The sequence below is a fragment of the Macrobrachium rosenbergii genome, chromosome 6, assembly GCF_040412425.1.
Source record: "Macrobrachium rosenbergii isolate ZJJX-2024 chromosome 6, ASM4041242v1, whole genome shotgun sequence".
NCBI classification, from domain to species: domain Eukaryota; kingdom Metazoa; phylum Arthropoda; class Malacostraca; order Decapoda; family Palaemonidae; genus Macrobrachium; species Macrobrachium rosenbergii.
In genome coordinates, this window is record NC_089746.1 from 9,892,195 (window position 1) to 9,899,694 (window position 7,500).

The window sequence follows — 7,500 nt, forward strand, 5'->3', positions numbered from 1 at the left end:
TAATAATAATAAAAGACAACCAACAAACCAACGCAAAATATTCACAGATGAAGATAATAATGAAGCAATGACAACAAATTAGTGATAGATGATTTTAAAAAAATAGAAACATAACAGCAAAAGGATACTGGTGAACAAATTCGCAGGAAACTTTTAACAGGATGAGCTCACTTTGTTCACACAATGTGTGGATGAGCAATAATAACCGGTAAGCTACTCAGAAACGCACAGTCATTGAAGATGATGTACTAAATTGTAAAAGCATGGAAGTGTGTTTGTGTAACACACAAACTTATGCATACATACATACACACATATATATACTTATATATATACATATACATACACATCCACACCCACACACACCCATATTTATATATGTATGCATTTGTTCATATACATACACACACACCCCATGCTTTTACAATTCAGTATATATATACATATGTGTATATATAAATAAGTATATATATATAATATCAATCTCTATCTATCTATCTATCTATCTGTATATATATATGCATATATATATATATATATATATATATATATATATATATATATATATATATATATATATATATATATATATATATATATATATATATATATATATATATATATATATATGTATTACATCATACGACTCCAACATTGAAAACTTCACTGACAATGATATCAGCTTCCAACCTTAAAACCCTGTGCTTTCAGAACGTAATCACTGTTAGAGAAATAAAAAGGTGATATCTCTTATAACGCAAATCTCTCGTAAAACTGGGATCGTCACAGATATCGAGCTGGGACGAATGTTGTGAGCATCACGTGATAGCAACGGCGAGGCACAGCAGATCTCTGAGAGAGAGAGAGAGAGAGAGAGAGAGAGAGAGAGAGAGAGAGAGAATTCCACTCCGTGAACAGATGATTACCACGACTAAGCCTTTCAAATTTTAATTAGGACAAGATGTTGTGTAGCTTGACTTGAGAGAGAGAGAGAGAGAGAGAGAGAGAGAGAGAGAGAGAGAGAGAGAGAGAGAGAGAGAGCCTTATATCTGATGAATTTTAATTAGGACAAGATGTTGTGTAGCTTGACATAGGGGAGAGAGAGAGAGAGAGAGAGAGAGAGAGAGAGAGAGAGAGAGAGAGAGAGAGAGAGAGAGAGAGAGAGAGAGAGCCTTATATCTGATGAATAATTCCACTCCGTGTAAGGACGATTACCATTTTTAATCAGGCCGAGAGAGAGAGAGAGAGAGAGAGAGAGAGAGAGAGAGAGAGAGAGAGAGAGAGAGAGAGAGAGAATCTTATATCTGATGAATAATTCCACTCCGTGAAGGGATGATTATCATTTTTAATTGTGACAAGATGGTATATTGAAGGAATCAGACTCAGAGAGAGAGAGAGAGAGAGAGAGAGAGAGAGAGAGAGAGAGAGAGAGAGAGAGAGAGAGAGGATCTTATATCTGATGAATAATTCCACACAGTGTGGGGACGATTACCATTTTTAATTAAGAAAGATGGTATATAGATGGACACACTTAGAGAGAGAGAGAGAGAGAGAGAGAGAGAGAGAGAGAGAGAGAGAGAGAGAGAGAGAGAGAGAGAGAGAGAGAGAGAGAGAGAGAGAGACTCATAAATCTATAATTAACAACTGCTTTTCCCGTTAAGTGATGAGTCACACTTTAATCTCGACGAGGCCTACCATTACTAACATTACGGAATATATTGAGAGAGAGAGAGAGAGAGAGAGAGAGAGAGAGAGAGAGAGAGAGAGAGAGAGAGAGATACTACATTTATATAACACAATCTCCCTTTATGATTCAAACCCTCAGCAATTATGTGAATCAAAATCATGAAGGGGTCTAGAAAAATATAATATTAGGACATGTATGAATAAATTTAAATACCTCATCACAAAGAAATGTCATAATTAATACCTTATCACCAAGACATATAATTAAAACCTAATCACAAAAACATGTCATAAATAATACCTAATCACAAAGACATGTTATAATTAATACTTCATCACAAAGACATGTCATAATTAATACCTAATAACAAAGACATGTCATAATTAATAACTAATCTTAAAGACATTTCTAATTAAAACCTAATCACAAAGACACGTCATAATTAAATACCAAATCACAAAGACATGTCATAGTTAATTCCTTAACATCTTTTTCTCCTGAAAGAGTTTTACAAAATCTTAAATCCAGGAGATCAGCCAATCCCTCGCTTACTCACAAAGTTCAAACAACTGATAAAAGGCCAAGACAGAGATACGTGGCATAAAGGAGCATTAGATGCCGAAGTCGAGATACATCTTATCCCTTTATACTAACTGATTTATTGCGGGATTAAGTGGCGTCACAGCACAAGTGGCTAAAGGTGTACCTTGATACGAATATTTGGCTCAATTTCATTAGTATACTAAGTGTATATGTGTGTATATATATATATATATATATATATATATATATATATATATATATATATATATATATATATATATATATATATACATATATATATATATATATATATATATATATATATATATATATATATATATATATATATATATATATATATTAAAAGGACCTCATTCAAACTGGATGTTATCTAATGAAGTCTTTATTCAGAAAAAGTTACAAGCTTTCTTGGACAAACAGTCCACATTATCAACTGCTTCCTTGTAACTTTTTCTGAATAAATACTACATTAGATACCATCCAGTTTGAATGAGGTCCTTTTAGTAATTCTACTATTGCACAGAACAATTGTGTATGTGATAATTTAATATAATTTAATATATATATATATAATATATATATATAATATATATATATATATATATATATATATATATATATATATATATATATATATATATATTAGTATAATATATACATATATAGCCTATATATATAGTACACATAGTAGTATAATATATACATATAATATACATATAAACAGTAATAGCTATAACATACTGAAGGCCGGTGAAGATGCAACTACTAAAATCAATTGTCTCTTGACCACCTCTGATGAATCACTTTTCGATAAAATGCCGTTCACTTGACATAAATAGTATGAAAACATATAAGAGCTTCTAAAATAACAAAACCTGAAGGAATGAGGAAGCCATCAATGAAAAACCTATTGTTGCGTGACCATGGGCGTCAGGAATTATTCCAAGGTGGAATGCGTAGTAGAATATGGCTAGGTTCTCGGTACAGCATTTATTAGTTATATACAATTATAGTTGAGATTTAACGAATACGCTGACAAAACACTAACAGCATAATATTTTTTTATATTTTTTTTAAATGAGAATTTCAGTATTACTGAAAGCTTTTTTTCAACTGTATTGTTCTTGAAAAAAATACATCGACAACAAATTTCCTTGTAAAAACTCTGAAAGATCGTCGAAAAATGACAGAACACCTAAAGAGTCACGTAAAATAACCTTAGCGACAGACTGGATGGTATATAAATTACTGGTGCTTGCGATGAAAACTACCGTTTAAAAAAATAAGTGGAAAATTACAACTGTGAAAAATAAACCCTACATCCATTGGTGGATAAACGCTTCAGTGCCAATGAAGCATTTATCGTACAGGCATCCCATTCGGTAATTAAAATATGATAGACTGCTGATACAATAGCAACCTACCAGAACTTTTCCATTAACCATCCGGCTGATGCAACAAAAGCAGCCTTTTCTATTATTACTATTAAGCACAAAAGTACACATGAAATTACTGCTAACACGTCGAGCTTCCTGGTAATCACGTAGGTAATATTCGATGAAATACAAAAAGCAGAAATGAAATTTATACTATTCAATCACATCTGTATACAGGAACAGTAAGGATCCAATTCAAGGTTACTGTTTTTGTTCCCAGTCTTCTAAAGCAAAGATGATTATCAAGCTTGTTAGCAGTATACTAAAGTAGAAGAAGGCATGCCCGCAGATGGATTAACGGACGAGAACAGATTAAAAAACACCAAGCCTAAACACAGTGAGATAACCACTAAATTGGATCATCACGCTACTAAACGCTGGCTACCGTTTAGAACGAAAGTTAAAAGGGGCAGTGTGACTACGCCTTTGCAGATTTTACCATTTTTCATAAGAGCTCGACACGGATACAAATAGCAAATGACTTCGGCGTGGAACCGGTGTCATTCCGCGAAACATGATCTGAATAGATAATCCTCCTGAAATTAGGCTCCTGATAAAAGGACCTCCTTATCTCACGGTAGCCGCCATGGATTGACGCCGATAAGGCGAGGTCATCAACACTTTTACAAGTCACATGTCGACCCGAGATAAAATCTGACGCGCTTGCGGGTGCGCACAAAACATGCACAAACATTATACACACTTTGGCCTCAGAAAAAGGGGGCTTCACATACACATTTTGGTCTAGGGAAAGGAGCTTCACATGAAGTTGCCATATAGCACTGGAAGACATGCGGATACTGTCTTCTCATGTTACAAAAATGAAATTTAAAAATTCTTCAAAGGCGATACAGGTTCAGTTTCTATTTCATAATAATGCCGCTGGCAAGGGTCAATTTACTTTGTTAAGGTTTACGATGATTAAAAAAAAGAAAATTTGAATACACCACTTAAAAGCTGATGACAATTTTCTATAAGATAAATTTTTTTTTCCCCCATATCCGAAAACCAAGGCTTTCGTACTAAATGGTTTTCAGAAAAACATCCTTAAAGTTTGAAAAGAGCCAAACGAGGCGACAGAAACAGAACACTGACCTTGCAAATAAAAACATGCAAACAAAGATTTCCTTCAAGAACAGTAGGCCTATAAACCTTCCGTAAAAATGTAAATGACTGTAATAATTACGCAATGACAATGGCAACTCGAGCATCATCAATGTTTAATATCATTAACAATATGATGACAAAACAACAATACAACAATAACAATAATGTCCCTAAATAACGACTGTACAGCTTTATGTAGTTTAACGAAGAAAATAACTAATAACTGTCCACCACACAAACACTCGAAACAGAGAGAGAGAGAGAGAGAGAGAGAGAGAGAGAGAGAGAGAGAGAGAGAGAGAGAGAGAGAGAGAGAGAGGGGGAAGGCCCATCAAATAACAGGAGCTCCCAACACTCGATTCAATCCTGCAACCGTATACATTTATTTGCACGAGGCCTCCGGGGTAGCGGATGAGGAGGAGGAGGAGGAGGAGGAGGAGGAGGAGGAGGAGGAGGAGGGGAGGAGGAGGGGGCGTCGGACGGGGAGGAGGAGGGAGGTGGTCGGAGGGAGAGGGGCCACTTCTGTCACGATTTTGACCGGAGAAGAGGACGGACGACAGGAGGACGGAAACAACAACAAAAACAAGAACAACAACAACAAACAAACCACCGAGAGACGTATCTGAGAAGGTTGTAGCATATTACGACTTGATGGCCGCAAACACAAATGGCTTTTCAGAAAGAATCGCTGCAGCTTCCTTTGGACGTATGTATGTGTATGTGCTTATGTGTGTGTATGTATATATATACTGTATATATATATTACATAAATATATATAAATACAGGTATACATATACGTATATATTATAATATATATATATATATATATATATATATATATATATATATATATATATATATAGAGAGAGAGAGAGAGAGAGAGAGAGAGAGAGAGAGAGAGAGAGAGAGTGTGTGGACATTACAGCAATGGTCATTCTGAATTGTCTTGTGCTTCTTATTATGCAGCATTCGACAGAATTTTTGGCATTTTCCCTTTCGTTTAAAAATCCAGAAACCAGTATCAAGATAAAGCTAAAACAAGCAAGAAATAAGAAATAAAGACAATAAATATAATGTATGAACTTTCACAGTTACTGTCATATAGCGGGCAATGCCCCAAACGATACGAAAGAGAGCTATTATGAAGTTAACAGAAAACAATATTATTATTAAAAGAGGGAAAAATTTTATGACAGATCTCACTCAAAGCACAGCCGCACGAGATCAGTCAAAAATTGTGAGGAAAAATACAGAACATAAGGTTAAACGAACGTGGCTGAAGAGATACTGAAATTAACTCGCTACCAATTTGAAACTAATATAGAACAGGTAAAAAATTGGGCCGAAGTTTCTTCGGCGCAATCGAGTTTTCCGTACAGCCGCTCCACCGTTTAATTAAGGCCACCGAAAATAGATCCATCTTTCGGTGGTTTCTGTGTAATGCTGTATGAGCCGCGGCCCATGATACTTTAACCACGGCCCGGTGGTGGCCTATCCTATATCGTTGCCAGAAGCACAATTATGGCTAACTTTAACCTTAAACAAAATAAAAACTACTGAGGCTAGAGGGTTGCAATTTGGTATGTTTGATGACTGGAGGGTGGATGATCAACATCCCAATTTGCAGCCCTCTAGCCTCAGTAATTTTTAAGACCTGAGGCCCGACAGAAAAAGTGCGGACGGACAGAGTAAAGCCGGGACAATAGTTTTCTTTTACAGAAAACTAAAAAGGTCGCTATTGTGTAACCTAAAAATCTAGACATCGTACTACACAATCCTGCATCATCATGTACCGAATCCTCCCCCAAGCGCCTAAGCGTTCAAATACTACACAACGGCGGCGCCACACCTTTCTAAACACAATCAAGGTTTTGTTATTACTGTGCAACCTGAGAACCTATATAATGTACTACACAATCCTGCCTCATCATGTACCGAATCCTCCCAATGCCTAAGCGTTCAAATACAGACGTGTAACCAGAAAATCTAGACATCGTACTACACAATCCTGCATCATCATGTACCGAATCCTCCCCTAAACGCCTAAAAATACTGCACAACGGCGGCGCCACCACCAAGCCTTTCCAAAACACAATCAAGCGTGGAGTGATGGCGCCGCTCCCGAAACCTTATGCAAGTGTGACCACTCTCGCCAGCAATAAACACCGAAACAGCCGGAGGGCCGTTCGCGAGACGCCTTTGATGATGATGATCGCGGAAGAAACTCCTGTAGAAACTGTACCTGGTACCTCGACTGGTACTGCTGCCTCCTGCACGGCGATGTTGTACTGACGCGCAGGTGTAAGCGGCACCTCATCTTAACTTGGATATGGGTAGACTCATATGGTCTTCTGTTACTTCGCTTTCACGTAGCTGTGATACATTCATCCGGCTAGCCGTCTTGATATTTATTCGGAAAGTTTTCCTAAAAACGAAATATATCCAGATATTTACATACATTCAAGAACAAACGGATGACTTATTTATTCACGAATCTATGGATATCCGGGTATTTACAAAAATTCAAGCATAAACGGATCACTTATTTATTCTAGAAGTTATGAAAATGAGGTGATTACTCTAGAGCAATATAAATAATAGTCGGGAAATGATTGGTTTTCACCTGCAGGACGGATTAAAGGAAGCTAGGGGCCTCTAAAATTACACCAAGATAATGGGTGAAAATGAGAAAATAAAGTACAATC

The 7,500-nt window shown here is 36.2% G+C and overlaps 1 protein-coding gene across 3 annotated transcripts in view; it reads right to left on the minus strand.

The window, feature by feature from the left end:
* Window positions 1–7,500, minus strand: part of peb (pebbled) — a 325,749-nt gene that overhangs the window by 55,592 nt on the left and 262,657 nt on the right. The gene's annotated exons all lie outside the window — the stretch shown is intronic.